This window comes from Caloenas nicobarica, chromosome 23 (genome assembly GCF_036013445.1).
Source record: "Caloenas nicobarica isolate bCalNic1 chromosome 23, bCalNic1.hap1, whole genome shotgun sequence".
NCBI classification, from domain to species: domain Eukaryota; kingdom Metazoa; phylum Chordata; class Aves; order Columbiformes; family Columbidae; genus Caloenas; species Caloenas nicobarica.
Window position 1 is genome coordinate 1,081,551 of NC_088267.1, and position 24,402 is coordinate 1,105,952.

A 24,402-nucleotide genomic window follows, 5' to 3' on the forward strand; every position below is an offset into this window, starting at 1 on the left:
GGGAGCTGGGGGTTCAGAAACCTGTTTTAGAATGGGAAAAATCCTCCCTCTGAAGGTTCTGATCTCTGCTAAGCCAGAGCATCCCAGCAGCTGTCTATATTGTCTATAGTGCAGACCAGCCCAGCTCTCTAGATGCCCTGAACCACCCGGGTCGGCAGCAGCTCCACACTGGAAACCCCACTGTGCCCAGGCTGCCCCACGCTGCAAGGGGTCAAGGCGTTTCTTAATGTTTTGGCTAATCCACTGGTGCCCACTGCATGAAAGACCTGCCTGCTCTCTTCCACAGCTCCAAAGAGTAAATTAAACGATACGATGAAACATATTACATTTGCATCTGGCTCACAGGGAACATAACAGCATTAGGCAGCCTTGGTGCTCATTAAATGCCTCTGACTAGAAGGATGTAATGAACCAGTTTTATTACAATAGTAATTTCTTCCTATCACATTTGGTGGTTATATATTCATGGGGGATGTGGGGAAGGGCGGCAGATCAGTACAGACTGGTGCATTAAGATATATGGCACGTGGAAAAGATGACACCAGAGTGCGCGGCTGACAGAGAGAGCCGAGGCAGCGAGCAGAATACCCCCAAGTCCATTATAACGCTGTCAAACTGACCTTTAAAAATATATATATGAGCAATAAAATTGAGACCCTCTGTTCTTGGCTTCAGAAGCATCAGCAGCTCCGAAGTTGGTTTAATGACCGATGATGGTTCGGAGCCTGTGAGAGCTGTCACACTCCTCGGCTGTCCCTGGCGGGGACGTCGCTTTGTGTCCGTGCGAGGCGCAAAGCGCCAGCGGATGCTGGGACCTCCTGGACAGAGCTGGCAGTGCAGGACCTGGAGCTGAGCTCGCCACGGCACGGCCCGGAAGAGGGAAATCTGAGACGACACAGCCTGAAGAGCCCGGTTGACTTCCCAAAGTTTTAACGCTGGACTCCTCCTTCTCCATCTTCCAGTCTGGTTGTAACCAAGGTAGTTTTCTAAATCGGTACAAAGAGATAATCCATGATTAATAGTCATTTTAATAAATGGCTAATCAATTTATATGCGTCGCTATAGAGTCCAATAAATCAAAACCAGGTTGATTATAACCATGGCTTATAGCCATCTTATAATACCTTCCACTGATGTGCTTATAATAATCTGTAACATCCGCTACTGCTGTCGATAGCTCATTTAAAACACCGGTTAGTATTTTTTTAACCTGCTAAAAGCAGCGGGTGAGTAAATATTCCTCTGTACCTGTAATTCACGTGACCTTTCACGGTTGCAAATATGGGGCCAAATCAATGTCCACCAAAGGCAAGGAAGGACTCCTATGGCTTGAAAAAGAAGCTGGAAGTAGTGATCTAATTATAAGAAAGGTAATCGTAAGACTTGAGCCCCATGTTGTCACAGAGGCCAGAGGAGGATGACTGGGAGGAAGGGCACAGGGAAGCGGGCAGCCAGGTGCCCCCTCCCCGGGCTCTCTTGGTCCTGCGGCAGTCACAGCGCTGAGGGTTTGCAGGGAGCTGAAGGTTGCTCTTGGGTCTCATGTTCAATAGCCATGGGTGGATTTATCCTGGTGAACATCTCTCACCCTCCTTTCACAGAGTCGCAGGGCGGCTGGGGCTGGAAGGGACGCTGGGAGGTTGTCTGGTCCCAAGCCCTGCTCAAGCGCAGCCACCTCGCTCTAGGCGATTAAAGGGTCACCCTTTAATCTCTTTTCACTCTGACCCTGCAGCAATACATTCCACCAAGTAATCAGAGCATGTGAAAAACACAATTAAGCTAACATTTATATGATTAGACACATACAAATATAAAGAAAATGTCTTTCTGAAGATCCGGACTTTGGCTGCAAACACCCAGGAGTGGTTCGGAGGCCATTTAGCAGCCTCGACGTCTCAGCTGGCCTTCAGCTGCCTCCGGGAGCCGGTGCTGCGCCCGGTGCTGTGCCCGGTGCTGTGCCTGGTGCTGTGCCTGGTGCTGTGCCTGGTGCTGTGCCCGGTGCTGTGCCTGGTGCTGTGCCCGGTGCTGCGCCCGGTGCTGTGCCCGGTGCTGTGCCCGGTGCTGTGCCTGGTGCTGTGCCTGGTGCTGCACCCGGTGCTGTGCCCGCTGCTGTGCCCGCTGGTGTACCTGGTGCTGTGCCCGGTGCTGTGCCCGGTGCTGTGCCTGGTGCTGTGCCCGGTGCTGCGCCCGGTGCTGTGCCCGCTGGTGTACCTGGTGCTGTGCCCGGTGCTGTGCCCGGTGCTGTGCCTGGTGCTGTGCCCGGTGCTGCGCCTGGTGCTGTGCCCGGTGCTGTGCCTGGTGCTGTGCCCGCTGGTGTACCTGGTGCTGTGCCTGGTGCTGCGCCCGGTGCTGTACCTGGTGCTGTGCCCGGTGCTGTGCCCGCTGGTGTACCTGGTGCTGTGCCTGGTGCTGCGCCCGGTGCTGTGCCCGGTGCTGTACCCGGTGCTGTGCCCGGTGCTGCGCCCGGTGCTGTGCCTGGTGCTGTGCCCGGTGCTGTGCCTGGTGCTGTGCCCGGTGCTGTACCTGGTGCTGTGCCCGGTGCTGCGCCCGGTGCTGTGCCCGGTGCTGTGCCCGGTGCTGTACCTGGTGCTGTGCCTGGTGCTGTGCCCGGTGCTGTGCCCGGTGCTGTGCCCGGTGCTGTGCCGGGTGCTGCACCCGGTGCTGTGCCCGGTGCTGCGCCCGGTGCTGTGCCTGGTGCTGTGCCCAGTGCTGTGCCCGGTGCTGTGCCTGGTGCTGTGCCTGGTGCTGTGCCCGGTGCTGTGCCCGGTGCTGTGCCCGGTGCTGTGCCTGGTGCTGCGCCCGGTGCTGTACCTGGTGCTGTGCCCGCTGCTGTGCCCGGTGCTGTGCCCGGTGCTGTACCTGGTGCTGTACCTGGTGCTGTGCCCGGCCAGCCCACGAGCAGGAACGGGCTTTCACAGAAGCATCAAGCGGTTGGGGTTGAAGGGACTCACCACCCTCATAATGAATAATTTCTTCCTTGTATCTAATCTACATCTCCCCTCTCTCAGTTTAAAGCCATCACCTCTTGTCCTGTCACTACACGCCCTTGTAAAAAGTCCCTTTCCAGCTTTTTTGTAGGTCTCCTCTGGGTACAGAAAGGCCGCGCCAAGGTCTCCCCGGGGCTTCCGTCCTGCAGCTGAACCCCCCAGCTCTCCGCCTGTCCCGCAGCAGAGCCGCCCCAGCCCGGGGTCACTCCTGGGGCTCCTCTGGCCCCTCTGCCCCAGCTCCATGTGCGTCCTGCCGGGCCCAGAGCTGGACCAGCCTGCAGGGGGTCGCAGCAGAGGGGCAGGATCATCCCCCTCACCTGCTGGTTTAGCGCTTGAATCGACCCCTTAGAGACCCTACACCAGGATTTCCGCTGTTTTCCAGCAGCCTTGTTTTCAACACCATCATGATATTATAACAGACAAAAATGATAAATTTAAAATGTGAAGCAAACTGTGAGCAAATCCCGCAGACAGTAGGTTTTGCCTTTTTTTGATATTCCAGCTTTTTTTTTTCTTTCTGACTGGATTCACGCAACTCTTTGGAACAAGCGTCATTTGCTAAATATAGACTGAAACCTGTAGCTGCCTGGAAAGAGAAGTGTAGTGATTTCTGAAAAACTCCAGCCTATAAAAGCTGACACACAGCCCCTCACACTCTGTAAAAACCATCTCCTTGTGGATTTATTAGTCTTAAGCAATAGCAGTTGGTCTGAAAAGAAAATGTATTTAACCTTTCTTTTTAATTGTCGCACTGTTAACCTGTCAGTTCTACAAGGGGCTGTTAATAATTCCACTTTAAACATCTCAGAAGGAACTTTCATGTTTAAATATTAAACATTAAAAACTTGGGTACAGTTAGAAAAGAATCGATGCAGCACTTCCAGCAGTAACGTGGCTCGATCCAAAGTCTGCTGGAGTGCTTGGGAATTGTCACGCTGGATTAAACAAGCCCAGTCACAAGGTAGGCGGCAGGTCCTGATCCCGGGTCAAACCCTCGGAGCTTTAACCAGGGTGAGTAACAGGGGTTTAATCCTGGGAAGGACCAAACTAGACCTTTGGAGTGGGCCTTTATCTGCACCTTAAGGTGAGATGCACTTTGAGGGGGAGAATGAATTAATTTGGCTAACTACAATTTAACAACTGCAAAATAGAAATGAACACAAGGCAACTGGATTTTAAAGGAGGTTTTAGCTTGGAATCAACACCAAGCTTCTCTGCAGACACCTGTCCTGCATGAAAAGCCATATTGTTTTTGCTTTCATTGCTATTGCATTGGATTTAGAACTTCTCAGGTTTGCTGAGGCTCCCTGGACACTTAAAACACCCTGTCTGCTGATGCATAAAGCAATCTAAATAAGTGTAATTTATGCACCAAAGAGAAGGTGTGAGTTAAAATAACTCCCGGCCCAAAATAGCCTCTAAGTGTGGGGAGAGAGTAAGGGGAGTCTGAACTTTATGCCGTGCAGAACATCATCTCTGAATTTGGCCCTGGGCCTAAAAGCTTTTAAAAATAATGAGTAAATACAGTTTGTCGGAGGTCACACACGGCTCCATGCACCCCTCCAGGACTTTGTTAGCGAGTCCTGGCCCAAGCAAGACCAGCACGAGCAAGCTCAGGAGCGGTGCTGACTGGGGGGCAGCGCTCGGTGCCGATGCTGACCGGTTTGATTTCGCAGCGCCGGTTCCTCCCCTGCCTGCTGACACCCCTGCAAAACACATAAAACAAGGCCACTCCACTTGGTAACCGGCGTACACGAATGCACACACAGAGCAACAAACCAACAGACCCTTCGCGTCTCAGTTGTTGCGCACATCCCAGCTGACCGTCTTTTGCTCACTTCGACGCTCCCTTTATGCACGGGACAAGCTGTTTTCCAACCAGGTGCCTCTTGCTGTACCAGGAACACGTGGATTTATTGCCATCGATACTTTGCAGTGACCTGAATATTTCCCAAAACTTGTGTCATCCTGCCCAATGCACACTTAGTGCTTAATTGCCCCTGAAGGATTGCTAATATCGATAGTCCGTGACCCGGCTGCAACCCGCGGCCGTCAATAACGCCGTGACGAAGGCTGGTGCGGTAAGTGCCATCGCTGATGCTCGGCTGATAACATTATGCGCCTCTGACATGTGAATCAACCTCAGGGTAAGCGAGCTGATTTAGAATATAATGAATAAATATCCCCGGGTTTGAAGAGGGGATGCTGTCAAAGGCTTTCTAAAAATAGTTGGTAATTGGCTTTGTATTCGGCTTATTATTGCCTTGGAAGTTTGGAACCCACAGTTTCCTCCCTGAGCACGTCCCTGCACTCCAGATCCACATCCCACGGCACAGGCACAGCAAACCCCCAGCAGAGGGTTATCTTAGCACTGGATGAAAACAAACCTCCTTAAATACTTTGCTGAAGCGCTGTGCCCTGGTGGTCAGGGCACTTGTTTGGTTGGGGAGGGCTCTGAAGGGTCCAGATCAGGAACACAAATCCCATAAATTTTGGATGATAAATCCTCACCTGCAAACTAGCTTGGACCTTCTGGATGTCCCAGGCTGGGCAGACATTTCCAGTTGGCCCAAACCGTGACGGTACCGTCCCCTCCTTTCCCCACCTGAAGCCACTCGTCTTTCTTCTGCTCCGTGATCAAACTCCTACTGCCCTTGATAGGACTGAGATGAGGTGCTTTTTCCCCAGGCTCTTGCATTAAAGTTCACACGTATCTTTAAGCACATGTGGAGTAAAGCCTTGAGCACTGCAATTCACCCAAATCATCAGGATTCCTTTTATTTTTACATTAAATGTTTTTCTTTATGAAAGGCATAAAAGAACTATAACAATCACAATGAAATAAGAAAGTGAATGCCTAGAGGTAACTACAACATAAAATCATATTCATCATATCATAATATTTTACATTTGCTCGTTGTTTTATGTGGATTAAAAACCCCTCGATACACAATTTAACAGCAAGAAAAGCTGCAGAAGAGGAAAGGGAAAAGCAACACGCAGCCCAGAGAACTGAGACAGCAAGAAGTCATCTCTGGGTAGAAAACAAGCCAGAATTGCATCTGACTGGGGTTCAAAGTTTTGCACCAAATGCCCAACCCCACCTGCTCCTCAGACACGGTCACTCACGCCAACGAGCACGAGCTCAGTGCAAACTCCCCTTCCCAAAGCTCCCAGCTTGGCTGGCTGGTAAATTAAAGGAGAGAGCGCAGCACAAATGACTTGGGGAAGCAAAGCATTCTTCACGTCCTGAAAGACTTCAGACCAAGATTAAATGCCTTCCCAGAAGCTGTTGTCTACTGACGCGTGCTGGATGAGGCGCAGGAGTGCAGAGCCTGGATTGCATTAACCGACCTCTTATGAACTGGTTGCACCAGGCGCTCAAATGGCCTGAACGTCTCTGGATGCAGGAGAATTTGCGGTGAAAAATGGCATTTTCCACACCGCTCCTAAGGTGTCTTCTCCCAAAAGAACTGCTAAAATACTAACTCGTGCATGGAATTTGTTTGTGAGCAACAAGGGCTTTTTGCTCCCTTTTTTCTTCTGGAAAGTATGGGAAAAATAAAGCAGATCTTGGTCCTCGGTGTTCCGAGCTGTGGCAGAGCCCAGGGAGGCAGGCTGGGTGTTTGGAAGACAACGCAGCCACGTCAAGTTCAAGAAAGCAAGTTAAACTGGCCGTCAGTTGCATGCCTTCCCCTGCATAAAATCCAACATGACACTTACTACCCTTCCTACAATACTTTTAAATATATTTCCAGATGCTTCCAAAGAACACTTTAAATTATCCACATACTTTTTTTCACATGTAAAGACAGTGTACGGTTCTTATTCTCTGTAGGGCAAGTCAGAACAATGCTTTGTGAGTTTTGTTTGTCTGAAATGAGCCTGCGTGGCAAAAAATCTGCTGCACGTTGATACCATTGTGCAACTTCTATAGCTAGAGCTTTTGCCATGACAGTTTGCAAACACGGTGCTAGCGTTAATTAATCATTAGAGCCTTCCTGCTGTGCAAGCATGCATATAAAACCGCAACACGACCTGCACATTGGAATGGGTTAAATGACCTTCCAATCCCCTCCTGGTGAGGTCTCAGCAGAATGAAAGACCCACGTGTGAACTTGTAGTATGTGGTGGGCTGTTATTTTCCTCATCCCACAAAATCACACTTGTCAGAGAGAATCACACCACTTCCTCCTCCTTTCCTTTCCCACATTCCCCACCTGAGCCTCTTCAAGTCCTGAGATTCCAAAGGAAGCCACAAAGCCCCTTCTTCCGTCATCCTTGCATCACTAAATTCAGATATATCTACCTATTTGCTTTGTTTAGCTCCACATTAGTCTAAAATGAGCCTCATATTTCACCCAGACCTCATTCTTCTGATCAAATTACTGCAGACCAGGACCTCATAGAGTTGCCCTGCTTAACATCTATCGCTAAGAGCCTCAGTTGCAGCGACCGAGGGCGTACGCGGCACATCTCTGTTTCCTATCACAGAACTATGAAGATAAGGTTTCATTACCTGCATGTTCAAAATGCAATGAAACATTTCCCCAGTGCAGGCCGGATGCGCAGAGGGAACAGCGCTGACAAAAACCATCGATGAGCTCTGCTCGGTTTGCTGCCTCCTTTACCTCCCCGGTACCTGGCAGCAGAGAGCTCGCTCCCTCGCACTTCTGTACGAGAATTAATACAGCAATTACAGCATTCTGAGGGCAGAAAGAAAACGACATGTTGTGGAAAAAAGGGGGAATATTTGGATTTGATACCTGGTTCTAGCTCTGTGCCATTGAAAACATTTCCATGAGCGTCCCTCTGTGGATCTGCTGATGGGGACCCTGTTCTCAGAGGATTTCGGCTCCTTCCCTGCCTTGCAAACCTGCAGCAGGGTTCCACAAAGCTATTTTAAACACATTAATTGCTTCTGGTGCTCTCCACGCTGTGAAAACAAGTGTGCTTGAGCTGCCGAGCCTCCCAGGCCACGTCCATATTTCAGAAATGCTGGAAACAGTAAAAAATACCGATTTTCACCCATCGTTCCCCGGCACCTCCCGGCTGCCCGCTCGACCGCGCTGAACCACCGCGGCGCCGCCGCGCAGGAACAGCCCCGTTTGCAGCACCCAGGGCCGGGGACCCAGCACAGGGACTCGGAGCCTCGTTCAGGTCACCTCGTTCAGGTCATTTGTGGCCCTGTCTGCCCTGTGTGTGACAGCGACCTCGCAGAGCCGAGCGCCGCGGCTGCGCCTCAGCCCCAAGGCTGGAAGCACTGCTTTGCCCTCAGCCACCCCGTGTTCTTTGGTTCCTGGGGGCATATTTTATTTTATTTTTTTCCACATTTTGTACCTCATGCCTGTAGGGAAGGGACATGCCACGTGCTCGTGGCACATAGCTCAAAAGAAAAAAACCATACAGAGCAAACCTGATTCTTGTATTCGAGTTGGGGGGCAGGGGGGGAAATTGCTTTTCCTGGCTTCAGTCTGCACTTTTTCCCCCCATTCAAATGAACTCGGCATCCACACTCTTCTCGAAACAAATTGAACAGGACAGATGTACACGCAATCCCCGCTCCTTCCCCAGCCCGTCACCGGCCACGTCGCTGCTCTGCAAACCAGCACCCCTGACAGCGTAATGGATTTCGTTCCTTTATCTTTCGAGGTGCAGCCCATATTTTATCGCCTCTCTCCCGCTCCCTGGAGCTCTAAGTGGGTCAGGGAGCCGTAGGCCACTGGCCGTTTTAATCACACAGTGATTTTCCTGCCCGCCGCTGGTGTGTCAGCGCGGCCACAGGCATCGGCGGAGAGCAACAAAGAGCAAATAAAGGAGACGAAATGATATGCGGTAATTAAGTTATTCTTCATCTTCGAGATTGCTGCCGAGGACATGATTGGTACAATGAGCCCGAGGCGCTTCTCCTTTCGCTCCTCTCCATCTCAATGCCTGTGACACGGAAGATGAATATGCAGCATTTTCTATTTGTGCTACTAAAACGCCCATTAAATGCCAGCAGGGAAAAACGATACATAAATACTAGAATCCTGCGACCCTTTGTGCCCGAGCGAGCGAGCATCCCTCCTTCATCCAGAGCTGCTTTCGGCTGGGGACGGGGCTGCTGGGCTCTGGGGACGGGCAGAGACCCCCGCCTGCCCGGTACCCGCTGCGTGATGCCAAAAGACAAGATCCTAATGAGATTTTCTCCCTGCAAACTCAGTAATTTATTCACTTTCTGCATGTCTCCACTCTGGAGATGCTATAAAGGATTTACCTTTCTGTTTAACGCCCTCCTGCCCCTGATGTGTTACTGGTGCCTCAAAAGCAGCTTTTGGCTGCTGCGCAGCAAACTGGTGCTTTCCAGTGCAGGTGTCTCCATTTACACCACCGCGAAAGGCTTCCCGGGATGGGACGGGATCAGCTGGGATGTCACGGTACCCCAAGTGGGACAGGCACGGTGAACACGTCCTCCCGTGGCCACCGAGGCGGTCCTGTCCTTGATGCAGGACGGTCACGGCTCTGCTCCAGTGCCAGAATCCCAGACGCGATTTGGGGAAAAGAAGAAAAAACAACCAAACAAAAAAAAACCCCAAAACCAAACCAACCAACCAACCAACACAAACCAAAAAAACCTCGTGGTTTCTCGGTGCTTTGAAGCGGGTCCAGCACAAGCGGTTCCCACCTAGAGAACGCACGGCAGATCCTCTTGAGGGGTCAGCCAGCGGCGGGAGGCAATCTGACCCAGCAACTCCGCTCCTCGGGCACTTTCTTTGGAGATAAGAGTCCTGGCTGCCCCCGCTTCCTCCCCACCTCCTCCTCATAATCCCATGGAGACCACGTACATTTTGCAGGAGCTCGTGCGCAGCACCAGCGCCGCCCGGCTATCTCCAGCCTCACACCTTGCGGGCGGCACCGCTTGCCAGCACACGCGGCCATCCGCGGCAATCTTGGCAATATCGGAATAAGAGCGCGGCCGGTCAGAGCTCCCAGGAAGCCACCGGAGAGCAGATAAACGGGGACTCTGTTGCTGATGTGTAATGCCAGGTATCAACCGACGTCGCGGGCTGGGAGATCAGCATCGTTATCTGCTGTTATCTAATTCAAGGAAACAACCATGTGCACGGCACATATTATCAAACACACAGAACTCCTCCGAAAATGATATTAAGCCAGGAATTTCACAGTTCCAGCTGCCACTTCATCTTTAATTCACTTCCCCGCCCCCACGCTGAAATCTCGGAGCAGTGGGTGGCCGGGCTGCCACGTGTGCTCCACAAAGCCAGGTGAGTTATGGGGGGAGAAGAGCCTTAATTCTGCAGTACTATGCTTTTTCTTTTTCTGTTTAATCAATAAACAGTGTTATTTTAACAACATCTTTTTGCCTTTTTTTTCCTCTGCCCAGCACGGCTGTATGATGTGGGGTTTGGAACACACCGGTGCTGCTGCTCTCGCCGCAGGCAGGCAGCGGGTGCTCCGCACCCCAGGGAAACAGCCCTGGCTCTGCCACATTCATCACTTCAACGACGAGTGGACAAAAACAGACCTCGGGAGTCGGGACAAGATGACTTTCTCATGGTCCTGCAGCAGGTGGGTGACAATGACACTCCCCATCTCGCCTCCCCGTTTGATGCACGGCCTGTGCCGATTTTAATCTCCCACTTGTGATCCAGCAGGGAGGGGTTTTTTCTAATGGCGGGGAATGGCTGTGGTGTTTAAACATCATCTCTAGCGACTTTTCAGCCTGATGTGGCAAAGATTTAGCACCACAGCTAGACCACCTCCGCGAAACTATAAAAAACGCCTGCGCAGCATGGTTTCTCATCAGAAAAAAAAAAAAAAAAAAGAAGTTTTTAATGGGGGAGATGTTTCTGTTCATTGTCACTAGAGACTGAAGCTTTAGTCTTGGAAGCTGCTGTTTAACTAGAGATGTAAATTTAAGGTTTATATCCAATGTGCTGGGGAGGAGATGTCTCCGTACGGGAATTGACTGCTAAAGGCATCGCATCGCCCCACTGAACAACAGGGCTTACCATTATGTTTATTCAAGGCTCATTTTGTTTAAACGGAGGTGCTGCAATAATAATACCTTTAAATCACCAGTCAAAGAGGTGATGGAAGGGAGGACATTCTCCATCAGGAGCATGAGGAGAAGCACAAACCTCTGCCCAAGGATGCTCACGGGGCTGGCCGCCCCCCAACCAAACCACCTGCCCCAGCCTCACGGCCACTTCGTCACACGGTGACAGCCGTCCTGTGCACAAGGACCCTGCGACAAACAGCACCCAGGTTTCTCATTGCTGGACTCCAAGGCGGGACAAGCAGCTCCACTGCTCAGGGGTGATGTCTGAGCCACAGGAGCAATGGTGTTTTCAGCAGCCCTTTTGTCATCTTTCTCCAGACACGGCCCGCTTGCAAATTTCCAATTATTCAGCTGATGCACAAGCTGCTCCAGCGGCTCCGTGCTCATCCTCGGTTTAGGCTGCTGCAAGGACATCAGATTTGGGCTCAGATTCCTCCACTGAGTTTCGGGCAGTCGCTTGTGCCAGTTTAAGGTCACGGTCCTCATTTTCAATGCAGTTCATGGCTCAAACTCCAGCTTACATCAAAGAGTGGATTTTGATCTGTGAACAACCGTGACAGCCACGCTCCTCCGTGACAGGGCAGCGCGCAGCCAAGAAGGGAGGTGACACAGCTGGGGACAGAGAGCTCTCTGTCGGGGGGGCCTGGAACTCCTCCCGAAGCGCTGAGGCGATCCAAACAGCTCAGCGCGGGCAGGAAAGCCGCACAGCCTCGCTCTTGGAAAATGGGAGAGCGGAACCCAGGAGCAGCGCTCCTCACTTCAGCTGATACAGCCGAGGTATTAAAAGTCTCCCAGAATATCAATAAATTAAGAAAAGAAAAATCACCGATTACTCCAGGACTCCCCAAGGGGCACGGGGTGTTTGTGCAGTCTCTGGTTTGACACGGAGCTTTGCCAGCTAGACCAGCTCTCCCGGAGCTGCAAAGAAACGGAAAATCGAAGCGGCCGAGACCCTCCGGGCCAGCGCAGACACCACCGCGTGCGAGACGGCTCTTCCGATGTCAGCCGCCCTGTGCTCGTCCTCTTTCCTAGCAAAACATCTACATGGAAAGTAATGTTGGCCCTCAGAGAGAATATTTTCACTTCAAAAAGGCCCAAAAGGGTTCTTTCAAACATTTCCCTGTTGTTTTGAAGGGGGAGATATGCAAAGATCAACTCTTTGCTGCGAACGGTTCTGATGTTGAAGAGCCGGTGACTTCTGCAGAGAGGGAAGGGTCAACCACGAACTCCCTGAGCATCCCTGCGCGATTTCTCCCAAAATCTGCTGCGTCCCCCGCGCCGGCAGCGCCAGCGGGGTACGACACCCCGCAGCGCGGCGGAGCCCAGGACAGGGCTGCTGTGCAGCACGCAGGGCGAACAGCGGGGTGCGCGTTTGTGTGGAAATGATGGAGTAGCTACACAGCGGCTCGGATCTGGCACACCTGGAGCACGCTAAAGAAATGAAAGCGGGGAGCATAATTAAAGCTAAATTACCCAAGGTTTTACTTATTATTTGTGGACTGCAGCAGACACAAATAATAAAAAATGTGGCCTTTCAGCCAAAGTGCTTTCTGACCAGAATAATGGCTTTTTTTTCCCCTTGGACTATTTACAAGTGATGAATAAAATGCAGGCAGCCCAGCTTGCAACATAGCACAGAGCAGCCCTGGGAGAGAAAACACAATCTGAGGGCCACGGTAATATCTTGTGGCACTGAATTTCACAGATTTGGCAAAAAAAAAAATCCCTGTTGTTTTGCTGCTGCTTTCTTCTCCCTCCCTCCCCAAACACAGACAAGTTACATGTATTTATTTTGGGTCATCTGGTGTTGATTCACATACTTAATCACTCAGCAATGCCGTAAACTCCCAGAGTTTGCATCTAACACATGGGTCAGGAACATTCCTATTTGCCGCCAGGTACCAACTTTGCTTTTCAAATACGGACCCAGCAAGTGATGGGAAAACAGCCGTTAATGGCTAATACCTACTGGGATGTGCAATAACTGAGAAAACAAGTGAGTGACAAAATCGCCTGGGACTTGATCTCAAACTTATCATTCCTAATTTTACTGGAAAAAAAAATTTGCGATTTTTGCCATGAAGGCTTTTAAGATTCAAGTCTGAGTCTGCAATTCTGACAGAATCTCAGCACTCCTTTTTCTTTTCTTGCTGGTTTCTAGCTTTCTTGGTTAGAGACAAAAGATTAAAAAAAAGCAATTTATTTGCCTTGGGTTTCCAAGGTGTATATACCCCACCTCAACGCATAATCTTAAAGGCAGCCTCCAGAGTTCAGCTGAAATACTTCAGACTGGTGGAATTGTTAATTTGGGGTGGTTAACAGGTTGGTTTGCACTCTGACACTTGAATGGCACCTTTTCTTGGGGAGTCAAAACCCCTCAGTCATTCCCAGGGCAAAACTGTGAGCAGGATCAGCACAGCTGGGGGTGGTTACAGCCTGGGGGTTAAAAGGTGAAAAAAGGGAATGGAAGAAACCCAAACCTAGATGTACGGGGGAGGCAGCAGCACAGCACACCACCCTGAACGGACATGGCCCTTTAACCCTTATCAATAATTTATGCCTCTGGACACGGATTTTCTATTATTCTGATGAGACCAGCTCTGTTGCAAATATGTTGTTTGACACCTAAAATTAATTGAGGATTAAAAATTTACTAAACACTTTTTTTTTCCTTCTAGAGACAATCCCTCTGCACTTTGCCCCCCCTCTCATACTACCACAGCATCTCAGTCAGGACCTAATTTTCAGGTAATTGCGCACAAGAGGAAACCTGTCGAAAGCCACGAGCGCTCCTGGCGCGGTGAGGGCTCCTCTCCAGCCTGCTCTGGGACCATCTTCCTCAGCTCTTCCCCGTCCTCATGCAAATACACATTTGAAAAGGAAATTTTTCTCCTCCTTCAGCTGGGAATATGGGAAACTGAAGACAGGCAGGGAACCACAGAGGCTGCTGCAGTCCTCAGCATGGTCTCTAGTGTTGTACCGATGCAGGAAAACACTAAATGTTGTTTGGTATAGAGAGCAGGATGGGGCGAGACGGTATGAGTTATCTCCCAACCCACAACACCGACCTGCTAGGCCAAATAAAGCTGGAAAACAGGCAGACACGCTAGATTATGTCAAGAGGTTGGTTGATGCCAATCTGCATAAACAGCCTGGCAAATCGCTCTCCCCGGGAAGCCAGAGGGCTCTTGTGCCAGCGGGTGAATGAAACGGTAGAAGCCTCCTGTCGGGGCTACAGTGCAGGGCAGAGAAAACGTGACGTGCCCCGTCCCTCCCGCGCTGGTCCGACCGCGACGCTCGGCTGGCACGGCAAACCACGGCTCGAGCCGGCGCGCCCGGCCACCGCGGGTGCCGGCGGAGGCGCAGCACACGTTGGGGATGCTCATCCCCAAAAGACCCGAGGAAGCAGAATACCCAGGCTCCTAGAAACAAAAACGCATTGCGACCCATTAGCAGGGCTCAAAACCAGGAGCTTCGCCTCCGACACGAAGCGGCACAACTGCTACATCGCCGCGGCGCGACTAGCACGCCTCCCGCCTCGTGGGCCACGGGCCAGACCTACGAGTACGGCGTGGCGCTGCTACTCAGCTCTGGTGGCAACAACCTGAGGTGCGACCACCCCATTTTGCACCTAAAAAAAAAAAAAAAAAAAAAAGGATTTGCACCCGCTGCCTCGTCCATCCCGAGGGAACGGAGCAGCAGGATCCACGAGGCTCCTCTTTAAAATCCCAGCCACGCACCCACCGCATGAAAATCCATCATCGCTGAGGTCTCATTGCCAGCTTTGAAAGACTCATTTTGGTTTGGTTTTCTGTCAAGAGTGTAACCACTTGAATTTATGCAGATTATGCACTCCTGCCAGGTGTTTATTTTATACGCTTTTCTTCCCCCCTGCTACACTGTGAAAGAAAAATTGGGTAATATTTGCTAATGAGCCAAGTGGGATATTTCTGGGCCCCTTTAACTTACTAGGAATAAAATATATTTTTAAAAAATTGCTGACCCTTTACACCTCAACAGTTAGTTTATCTCAGGAACATGTTTCTTAGTCAGCAAAGGGACCTTCCTGAAGGAGTTATTTGTAATTCATTAGTACTGGGGTAATAGCCACCCTCCTAAATAATTCCTGTGCTTATAAAATACCATCTGGTATCGCGCTAAGGGCCGTGCGCTGTGCTGGTGTAAATCAGGGGAGCTCCATTGACTCGAATGGGTTCTGGTGGCTTTACGGCCCTGCCGAGCTGGCCCTCGAGCTCCTCTCCAAGGCCTCGTGTTCCCTGTTTTGCGGAGCTCTCGCTTTCTCTCCTCCAACGCGGCACCGTCGCCTGCGCTGCGGGGAAGAACTGCTGCTCTGTGCAAAAGCAGAAGGCTCTGGTGTGATTGCAACGCACAGCTCCTGCTCTAATACAAACACCCATAAATGCAGCTTGCAAGCGGTACATCCTCTGTGCCGATTAATAAAACCTGTCAGGAAATTCTGAGGGTAAGAGGGGGTAAGAAAAAGGTCCGATTTTGAAGCCACTCTGACTTGAGCTTAAGCTTTTTTGCTGAATTAGATGGCAGAGATGGATTAACATATCTTAAAGTAGATTTGCTGGGGTTATAGTCCACGTCTTTTTTTCCCCTTTAGGGAAAAAAAAAAAGGAACAAGAGGCAAGAGAGATTTGCAGGACACAGCCAACGAGAAAACGCACAGTTCATGCTAATCAATCCAAATTAAAAGCATTTCCCACTCTCAAATCCTGCCTACGAAATTTGAAAACACTTCAGAATCTCTTTGGTTATATAAAGGCTGGATCCACACAGCCAAGAAGATGGACCTGGACCAGCAAGAGATCTGGGACCGGCTCCTTCCATCGCCCCAAACTGGCCCACGGGACCTGACAGAACCAAACCCCCCAAACCCCCTCGCAGCTCCAGCCCCGGGTTTGCTGTACGTCAGCTGTTTTCGGGATGGCACACACAGTCCTCACGTTTCTGGGTTTTCTCCATCTCCCCTGGTGACTTTGTGGTGTCAGGCTCCAGGAGAAGCAGGGATTAGTAATTATTAATGGCAATAACAAACAACTAAGAGCAGGGACGAGACAGAGGGAAGGTGAGGAGAAAGCCTAACAGCAGAGTCAAGCAGGAGGAGAAAAAGACTCTTTCAGATGCTGTTGTCATTTGCAGTAAAGCTTTTCAAAGCCCGGCAATTTATCTGGGGCTGGCTCTTTCTCCTCTGTGTTTCTCCGCAGCGTTTCAAGATGCTGATATTTGCGGAAGGCGCAGTGTGGCCACTGGATAAGGGAGAAGAATGAACCCATCACGGCCTTCCCCCTCTCCCCTGACGGCTTCAAGCCATAAAACTTGGGGAGCGCGGAGCTTTCCCTTTGAGACAGGCAGCCTGGAGACGCGGTCAGTATAGCTTTGTATCCCACTGCCATTAAGACAAGCTTATCAGCAGGGTGCCAGGAGTGCAGAGCACAGCAGCTGACAGAAAAACCAAAGTTTCATTCTCTTTGCCATTCATAGCTGGGCTCCCATCCTGACCGTTACACAACGCGGTGCATGCTCTGCCTAGCCAGTTGTTGCTGATTTTTGCAAGGGTATTTTCTCCTAAACTCAGCCTTGTCCCATGCAAACCCCATCCCTCCACGTTTCCGTGCAAGATCTGTTTGTGCAGAGGTAAAAAGATCAGTTTGCCATGGAGACTGCAAAGCTGAAGGTGCAGAAGAGGCTTCTCTGAGCAGCAGGTAAGGGCTCCAGAGGGTCGTTCAGGCTCTGCCATCCCAGATGAAAGCCTGACTGAAGTTACAGCGGCTGAAACACCGAGTTACACAAAACACCTCGTGTCTTATGCAGACCCACATGATGCTTGGGCTCCAGACCCCCTGGGAGAGCGAAAGGGACGGATCTGGGCTCCAAACCCCAGCAGAGCGCTCCTGCAGGGGCTGTGGGAGGGAATCCCCCCTCCCTGCTCCTTGCTAAGGCAACTCACGAGTCTGCAGGAGAAAAACCTCTGGAAAGATCAGAACTGCTCTGCCTTCACCCCTCAGTAGAGGTCTGGTGGGGCACAAAGAGATATCCCACGAAACACTTGGGGTTGGCAGGTACGAGACAACCCGTCCTGCCGAGGCTGACGTCCCGTTCCCCGGGGGTCCAAGCCCTGACCACGCAGGGCCAGGCGAGGCCCGAGCGACGGGCACGAGGAAGCTGAGCCAGCAGAAGAGCAAGTCAGAGCAGAGAACACCCGCGGGATCAAAGGATCCAACAGAAGTTAGATCTTAGAGCAAATGCAAATGCAAAAAAAAAAAAAAAAAGCTCCTGAACAATAGCACCAAAGTCTCTGACAGCATTAGACCATCAAGCAGCAGAAAGAGAACAGCCACACAAAGCGCTGGCTCTCCCCATCTCCCTTTCTTTCAAAGAAGAACTTTCTATAATAAATTTCAGATTGCTCATAATTTAACTCCCTGTGTACAAATGCAGCTAACAATGCAGTGTTCCACCAGAAGGCCTATTACAAGTTTCCTTCCGGTAATTAAGAAGCTTTTACAGTAATAATATGAATAGAAATTGGCATGAACAAAAATATTCTGGTTTTATACCCAGCCTAGCTTCATTTTTGGGCTTTTTTATAAACTTTCACAGCTTGTTCAAGCATTTTATTTGTTATCCTACAAAACCCCGTGGTGGGCTGCAAGGACTGGGAGCCCCCGTTCTCACCCAGACCCGTGTAATTCAGATGTGTCTCCAGTGAAGCTGGTGGAGTTGCAAAGGAACAGAAATGGCCCGAACAGGAGGTGTGCATGTTCATGAGGTTTATTTCTCTAGCTCTCCTGTCTCTTGCTTTTCCCCATTTCATACCAACGTTTTGGAACGACAGATGGTTAAAAAGTGAAACTGCAAACCCAAGTGTGAAGTTTTGCCCGCAGCTTTTGGGCCATGACGAATCTCACCTGGCTTCCTGCTCTTCACGATATCATTGCTGGAAAGTGCAAAGACCTTAATTTTCCCTGCACACCACTTAAAATGTCCCAGCTCTTGGTTGAAATGTCAGGGCTCCGTTATGTCTATAATACAATATAAAACCTGAGGGCAAGCACATGCATTTTGCTTGCCCTGTTGCAGAGGGATGGGCTGCAAAAGCTGTTCCCCACCTCGGGAGCTGCATCTCTGCAACTCCCAGAATCACAGAGTGGTTGGGGTTGGAAGGGAACTCTGGAGATCATCCAGTCCAACCCGCCTGCCCAAGCAGGGTCACCCGGAGCTCACTGCACCAAACCCAGCCAACCACGCAAAACCCCAAACAAACACAACCAGCCTTGGTCCAGGTGCCCAGAAGGTCTGAGATGACTGGGATCAGGCCCCAGATCTCCAGCAGTCAAAGGCTCTGCACATCCAAGCTGGACAAACCTTAGGACAGATTTAAACAAAAGTAACTGGAAAATGTTAACTAGAGTTAACATTCTGGAGTAGTTTTGCTCTTTAAGAGCAAGAAGTTGAGAGGCATGATCTTCACTAAGAAAGAAAAAATATCAAAGCAGCAATAAGATCTTTGTTTCCTAAACTTTGCATTTTATACATACATATATTTTATACAGACACAGTTTTGTACAGAGTGTTGCCTCCAGACTTTTATGAAATTGCCTTTCTGTTTAACAATGTGCTGAATGAATGGGGCCACTTCCCTTTTGTATTTCTGTAATTAGCCTGTCCTAAATCCTTCAGCAGCTTTTTGGAAAGATGTTGATTATTTACAGTACGTGCAATTCAGATGTCACTGGATTATTAACCTTGGCTGTGTAGTCTTAAGTGCCTGGATTAGCAGATAGGAGTTCATTTCCTCCACTTCAGGCTAGAAAAATTCAGGAAAAAACAAGGGGCAACGTAAACAGGTTAGAAAAGCCAGGGCTCGGCTACCACCTTGTACCCAGAAAGTACAAAGAGAATGGTTATCGGCAGCAGCTCTGCTATGGCAAGAGGTTGGAAATCAGGAGCTCCAGCCCCAAAACTCGCCCTCTGGAAGATCAACACCAAAACCAGACTCTGCTTTCAACAGGGGAAACACAGAGACTGCAGCTGAGGGCAAACCCACAGCAGCCTCGGAACACCCCGAGCACCACCCGCTGCTATTTCTCGTATTTCTCATTTCCCATAGCACCAGGGGCTGATTTACAGTCCTGCCTTTGCCTCACTATGGGATTTTGGGAAAGCATTTTCTGTTTTCCCGTTCTCCATCTCTTTGCAAAGTGCACAGACATCACACTGAAGAAGCGACAGAAATAATCTGCGGCTCCGATCTGAAATGCAGCTGCTAAAACGGCACCGTCAGCCACGGGGTGTAAAATAGATCATCCTCCAGCTGTTTTCTTCTACACCAAGGACTGAGTCACATCCCTCCGTGCTCCAAATGCACTAAGGAGCATCCCTTCCACCAGACCTGCATGGAGCTGGCTGGACTTCCCCAGGACAGGAGTTCACATCCCATTTGCCACCGGCTCGTATGGAAGGGATGCAGGAACGACAGCCAAGAGATGCTCAGGTCTCTGGGACAGAGGAGTTAAGGGAGCACAACCATTGCCATCGCGTTTGGGGACAGTTATGGAGGGATTTCCACAGGTCATGAACGCAAACAGCTGCTGGGGCTGTCTGTGACACACTGCTGGGAAACGGGGTGCAAGGTCCTGCAGGTCCTGAGAACCCCAGACCTATAGGTTTGCTATATACAGCAGTGAGTAAATGGACATCAAGTGCATATTTGTGTTAGTATAAATACAAATATTAGACTGACTTAAAAGCCTGCAGTTCTCAATGCACTGGGAACGTCAAAAAAACCCCACTCTGTGCTGTCAGAAACATTTCACTTTGATTTCGATCCTTTTTAGACAGCTGCTTTTACAAGAAAATGGAAGGAAATGTTGAAGTGGAAAGTTGTTTTGCATGAAGCCTCCCCCAAGGTTTTCAACTCTGCATGGGCTTTTCTGTTTACTTTTGGGTTATTTTGCAGAACTAACCCAAATATGCAAGTATGTTCTGTTGTTGTTACTCTGATTTTCACTGACAGGAATTCATCTTATCCCAGTGAGAAGCAGCAGGAAGAACTGTCACTACCAAGAAAGAAAGGAAGAAAAAAAAAGTCAAAAATTTCTGTGAGTCTCAGGAAACTCCCCTTCAGCTCCAAACATGGCAAAGAAAATGCCATCAGTGATTTCTCCCCCTGTAATTAGGTTCGCAAAGGTTGACTTGCAAGGAATTAAAACATGGAAACATTTAAAATATCAGTGAGTTCTGGCATCCTAAGTGTGACATATAAATGTGACATTTATATGATAATTTGGCAATTAAATATGCAAGCAAGGATGCTTTTTCTTTTCAAACATGAAGGTATGGTACTTTCAGCATTTTACCGGGTCACCTTCTGACTCGAGTGGAAAAATATTATTTGCAATGTGTGGGTGGGGGACAGTGACAGCAGCACAGATCCACACCAATTCAGCAGCATCTCCAGCACGCCGTGGCTCTGCCGTACTGTAATAACACCATTTAGGGGGCCTCCAGCTGGAAATCCCACATCTTGCTGCCCAAAAATCAAGATGCTTATTATTGCCAGCAGGGGGAAAGAGAATGATCCTTGTGCAACCAAGCAGAACGAGCTTGCTTCTAGGTTATCTGGATGAGCAAGAAAAAACCATTGACAGTCTGGATATGCTTAATATGCACCCACACGGAAAAGCCCCATAGTCCACCCTGGCATGATCCCAACCCTATAACACCTACAAGACCACAGCATCTCCCATCAACAGTCAGGTTCAGTTATCACCTTGGCTCCTCCTGAAAAATCAATGCATCAGCTTAAATTGAAGGCATCTGCAGAAATGAAACCTTTCTCCAAGTTGTGCAACCAAACACGACCCCAGGAAGAGCTTTTGCCTGTGCTGGGAGGGGCATCAGGTGGAGCAGACACAGGTCTCCCTCCAGCTGAGCTCTGACCCCATCACCCCCCCAACACAACCGCACGCTTTCTGTGCACCTCAGCAACTTGCTCCTGTGCTGATGAATAATTTGGAGAGCCTCAGCCATGATTAAATAGTAAAGATTCTTTTCCTAGCAGAAGTAATTGAATACCGGAGCTGAGAAATTGAGGTCGCCCCGAGCTCTGCCCCCTCTGACGATGCTGCTCCCACTGAGACGTCAACTCCGCACGGAGCGAGTGGTTATTGGAGCCACGGGGCTTGGCAGGGCTGGGCTCATCCATCCTTGTCCGCTCACCCTGGGGCTGCCGAGGGAAGTTTTGGAGCTGGCATAAAGGTTGTGGTGAGCTGAGATTCTCTCAAGAGAGATGATGGGTGTTAACTGAGGTTTCTGATGGTCTTGGCTGCATCACCCAACTGGGAACTGTAGATAAGAGCTAGAGGAGCTTGAATTTTAACTTGCTAACAAAACATCTTCAATCACACATTCTGGAAATATCTGCTCCAGGTTGATGCCACATGGATGGGAAGTTATGGTTGAAATGTGTCCTTCTGTATCTCCACCACTTGGGAGGGAAAAGCCAAGAATAAAAGCCACCGGCAGAACAAGTCCCCAGTTCACCGATGTGCATGGAGCTCGATTGAGCCCACCTTCAATCTAGCAATTTTTTTAAATTATTTTTTTTCCCCCTGATCTTACAACTTCTCTCAAAACCAGAAAGGAAACAACCAGAGTATCAGAGATTTCCGTCTTCATATTCCTGTACATGCGCTGATAACATTCACATTGACCATCACAGGAATAAAGGCTTATCCCAGGAGTAAAAATCCCATTTATACAGAATCCAGCCCCAACAACAGCGATGTGGTTTTTAGAGCAGTTACACTAATAATCCATACAATTCAATATGCAATGGGATGTTTTTCTGCAGGATTTTCCCGAGCCAGTGAGACAGCACCAGGAGAAACAGCAATAAGTAACTGTACGATGTACCAGCCTGTACAGTATGGAACCGAGAGCGCAAACATTTACTCAGGGGAGAGGATGAATTCACCATATTATGAGAAACATGCCAGCCCCAACAAATAAAAGATCTCCAAATGAAGTCAGCCTGCCCTAAATCCTGAAGTCAAATACACAACAAAGACGACACTTGGAAAGAATTCCGGAGCCAAACTCTCTGCCTGGGGACCCTCTGCACCAATTAGGTACAATTAAAACTGCTTGAAGAGCGCCAACGCATTTGCCATGTACTGAGAATTGTCATCTCCTCACAAATACCTCATGTTGGATCCGGTGTTAGTGACGAGGCGATGACGGCACCAGCGGCGCTCCGTCCCCTGCCCGGGCTGAACAACGAGAACTCCGTAAAGCCCCGTCTCTTTCTGAGGGTGTCACCGAGCTCGACAGGCTGGGCCTGGATCCCCTTAGTTTGTGCACATCACACTACTGTTAAAAAAAAAACCAAACAAAAACCAGAAAACTGCATAATACCTTTCTGTTCTGCGAAATAAAAGCTTGAGTCCCAAATTTTGCAGTCTGTTACCTTTGGAAAGCTTATGCACAGAAACCTGAGATTTCTCAGGGGAAAACACTCCACATTTTCCAGATGTCCATCTATATATTTTTTTTAATTAGGCTTCATTTTCTGCTCATGAACTCCCCAGTCGTACAATGGCAGAAAAAGGCATCAGGAGGAAAGTTCACGAGCACTCAGCACAAAGGGCCTTGAGAACCTTCCTTGGCAAATTCTTCCAAAGCTGAGCGTGTGCATTTGTTAATGCTAAATAAGATAATTCATAATTAGAAATAAAGCCCAAACTGTGAAGGCCTGATATGGTTTTGAACTCTCCCCATACTGCACTTCTACAGCAAAATAGTTTTGTTTACAGAAGATTTTCATTTTTGCTCCAGCTAATGTGGCCTTGTGGATAAAGGAGACAAAAGAGATACATGTACATACATGGGGAAAGTCTCTTCCTCCTCCAGGAGGAAAAGGCAAAACTAAACTGGAATTGTTCTGGGGCTTGTTGGAACTTCCAAAAATTGATTTCAGCACCGAGGAGCCCGTACTTGCTTCGTTCATCGTCTCCGCCTGCCAACGTGCAGCATTTTTGTCTTGGTTGATAAGGGAATTTTTAATTATTGTAATTATCACTTGAAAATTGGGTTCCTGCCACAGACAATTGAAATTAGATTCTGTTACTTTTTATCTTTGTTAATGTCTTTTAATATGAGGTTTCATTTCCTATCAGCAATAAAAGATGTGTATGCATGCATACATGCACTCTGTTTAAGTAGATGCAGAGACCCATGCACTCCTAAGATATATGTGAGTCCATTACATATGCTAGAGAGATTTTACAGCCAGAAAGGACTATTATGATCAGCGAGTTCCATCTGTTATGAAACAAGGACCATGACATTTCACCCTGTAATTTCTGCATCAAGTCACCTCTTTCAGAGCAGACGTTCAGCCCTGACAAGAAGAGCTTGAGCAATGGACCATCCCGTCCCTTGAGCAGCGGAGGATTTTCAAGGGTGACTCCTAATTTAGGACTCATCTAATCTGCATCGTGCAATTTGGAGGGTATACACAAGAGGAAACGGCCTCAAGTTGCGCCAGGGGAGGTTGAGGTTGGATCTGGGGAACAATTTCTTCCCCAAAGGGCTGTGGGGCATTGGAACAGGCTGCCCAGGGCAGTGCTGGAGTCGCCATCCCTGGAGGGTTGGACAGACGGACATGAGGTTCTCAGGACACGGGGCAGTGCTGGGGCTGGGGGACGATTGGACTCGATGAGCTTGAGCGGCTTTTCCAACCAAAATGATTCTGTGATTCTGTATTTCTCTCTCCCAGCCAAGGTAAAACTTTCAGGGTTTCAGCCAGGCCTCAAATGCGGGAACTAAAAGAACAATGCCAGAAACCTCCGATAAAGTCATCCCTTTTTTTTTCTCTCTCCCCACCCCTGCCCTTCACACGTTCCTGAATCTCTACCCAGATTTCTTCTTCCCTGAAGCTCCACAAAGGTCAGCTCTTTGCACTACGTAGAGCAGGCAGAGCCCGAAGGCAGGAGTAGCACAGAGACTGAATCCCAAGGGCAACGCCACAACCTCACAGCCAGTGTTTGAGATTACAGACATCGACCTGGCTCTAAAATGTCTTGATTACCTTTAATGTACTTGATTTCATTCATTTTATTAAAGAGAGGTGATACGGAGACTTTACTACTATTTCTGAGCCTCTTGATGAATCCACTATGGTTTTTCTTTTTCAGGTAGGATGTATTAACAGTCCTGGTGCAGAAAAGTCTCCTAAGATGAGAGCGAGTGGGTTTAAGAGACAAGAAAAGAGTTTCAGAACAACAGTACTGCATGGGCACACATCCTCTGCTGTATAGG

The 24,402-nt window shown here is 49.3% G+C and overlaps 1 long non-coding RNA gene across 1 annotated transcript in view; it reads right to left on the bottom strand.

Annotated features, from left to right (window-relative positions):
• Positions 1-402: 402 nt before the first annotated feature.
• The window catches only part of LOC135997852 (uncharacterized), a 151,250-nt gene continuing 127,250 nt past the window's right edge, over positions 403-24,402 (bottom strand). The window contains exon 3 of the long non-coding RNA XR_010607493.1: positions 403-986. This is a non-coding gene — a long non-coding RNA (uncharacterized LOC135997852). The remainder of the gene's footprint in view (positions 987-24,402) is intronic.